We start from the raw sequence: 2500 nt of genomic DNA, 5'->3' as shown, positions 1-2500 counted from the left end.
CATCACAGCCATTCACTCGTCTTGTCTGTCTATCCCCCTCTCCCTCCATCCATCTCTCTCACTCGAATTCCTTCTCCCTCCATCTACCCCTGTCCGGTTGTTCTACCAGTTGTCCTTCTCTCTCCCTCACCCTCTTTATTTCCTTCTCCGTCTTTCTCTCCTTCTTCTCTCTCTTATTCTCCCCTTCCTTGCTCTCACTCCTTCTCTGTCTACCCTCCTCCTTCCCTAAAGCCGAATGTACACTGTGCGATAAAACCAACGATTCCGAGGTCGTAAGGTGTTCGTGGGCTGTCGCAGACAATGGTAGCTCATCGTATGCAACATCGGGACTCGCAAGTCGCACAGTGTGAGAAGGTGTACGATCTGCAATTCATTGCTACGACGTTCTACTGCGAGGCTACGACCTCCCGACGAAATATCTGGCATGTCAGATCGTAGATCGCAGGTGTGAATAGAAGTTCCCGCTGCAGCCAAGATGAATCATGGGAATAATCAGGGCTGACAGAAAGCGTATAGTGTGAATACAAATCGCATAGTGTGAATACACACGTCGTATGGTCGTATGGTCTTGAGACGGAGTCCCGGTCGTACAGTGGGAAGGGATCCCCGATCTAAGATTTTTTCAGTCGTACAGTGTACAGAAGGCTTCCCAGATAGCAAGCGGATGTGTAATGATTCTGGGCCATATATGGTCCAGAACTAAGCCACAAGCGCCAGATCTGGCCTGTATATGGCCCAGATCCGCTTGCTATCTGGCTTAACTCCATCTTACCTGGTATCTGGTGGGGTGTTTGATGGTTTTTCTGGACGTGAACTCCTCCCTGAGGTGAGGGTTAGCTCTGTAGTGTTCCACCTGCAGAGCCCGGAGAAAGAGAGAGGGTTATTTATTAGATCGTCCTCAGACGAGCTTGACAGCGAAGTCTCCAATCCTCTCGGTCGTCCATACATCCAGCCAGTTCCGCAGAACTCTCCACTCCTGCATCCCTCCTCAGTACATCCACGTATGTTGGTGTGGGACGTCCTCTTAATCGGCGCCCGTGTGTCGGCTCCCAGAGCACCAGCTTGCTGGCTGGGAGTTCATGGTGTCTGTGGCAGTGGCCAGCAAGTTTCATCCTCCTGGATGCCACTTTCTCACTCAGCTTTGGTAGCCCCTCATACTGATGCTTGTTGGTAACATGCTTGCTCTGGTTGACATTTAGCACCACACGCAGCATTCTGGTCAATCAATCAATCAATCAATCAAAGCTTTATTTGTATAGCGCATTTCATACCCAGAGGCAACACAATGCACTTTACAGAGAACAAGGGAGGTGGGCATACGACCCACCCCTACATATTCCAGAGGGAAGCAAAAAAACAGTAATCACCCGGGGGCCAGATAAGTGAGCTGTAAAAATTCTTCCCTGACCCCTCTCAACAAGGCGATCGAGAGAGCTCCTGGAGTATGTTTGTCTACCAGATAAGAACATTTAAAAAGCAATAAATTACCTTAAATTACATTTTCAGAGTAAGAGAAGCTAAAAAACAACATAGGAGAGACATGGCAAATGCTGGTGTGTGTTTGCTATGGCCCAGGCCTAAAGCCGGAAGTGGGCTGGTGTATGTCTGTGTGTATGTGTGAGTGTGTTAACTAAATGCTACGACATCCACAGCAGACACAGGGGTATCTATCGGACTCAGGGAGGTCTGCTGGTGACAGTGGGGCATCCACTGGACATCCACAGTGTCAGTGGTGTAGCACCCATCCAGAGACTTCTGCAGGGAGAGTGTGAGAGAACTCGCTAAAGAGGCTCCTTCAGCACTGACCATACCCTGGTACAGTAGATCTCAGCTAGTCTCGCGACACCAGACTTTGTCTGCCTCCGAAAAAAGTCCGGAAACATCTCCATTGAAAATTGGCGCTAGAGCAGAGCTGAAAACCAACGCTACCCATCAGAGCCAAAAGAGTGAAGGACCTGCCTTACTGGAAATGATGTCCTCCAAACAAACTGGAGTTGAAAATCAAAACATTCACCGCCCCATTAGGAAGAACCCAAAGAGCCCTAAAGATGTTGGATTGGTTCTGCAATGCAGTTTTTTTTTTTCAATCTCTCAAATTGTTCCCACACAGTTTTAGCAACGAAACCTGGACGAATGTCTTCAGTCTGTAGTTGGGCGTAACGTTTAGAGACCGACTCTTGAGTCTAGATCTCAGGGGGATCAGATAGGTGTCAGCAAGGGCTCCAGCAACCCTGATTAGACCTGTCAAACACTGGGGGTGCCCCGGTAGCTCAGTGGTTGGCTGGGGCACTTACCATGTAAAGGCTAGTCCTTTCTGCAGCAGTGTGGGTTCGAATCCGGCCCACGCCCTTTGCTGCATGTCTTTCCCTCTCTCTCTCTCTCTCCCACCTTTCCTGTCTGTCTCCTACACTGTCCTATCCTAATAAAGCAGAAATGCCTTAAAATATATATATAAAAAAAAGACCTATCAAACACTATCGGAGCTACACGACTGGGACAG

The 2500-nt window shown here is 48.9% G+C and overlaps 1 long non-coding RNA gene across 1 annotated transcript in view; it reads right to left on the bottom strand.

The window, feature by feature from the left end:
• LOC311308243 overlaps positions 1-865 on the bottom strand; it is a 4107-nt gene extending 3242 nt beyond the window's left edge. Inside the window, exon 1 of the long non-coding RNA XR_014630423.1 lies at positions 773-865. This is a non-coding gene — a long non-coding RNA (uncharacterized lncRNA). The remainder of the gene's footprint in view (positions 1-772) is intronic.
• Positions 866-2500: the final 1635 nt, after the last annotated feature.

This window comes from Borostomias antarcticus, assembly GCF_949987555.1.
Source record: "Borostomias antarcticus genome assembly, chromosome: 4".
NCBI classification, from domain to species: domain Eukaryota; kingdom Metazoa; phylum Chordata; class Actinopteri; order Stomiiformes; family Stomiidae; genus Borostomias; species Borostomias antarcticus.
This window is presented reverse-complemented; position numbering and strand designations above follow the sequence as displayed.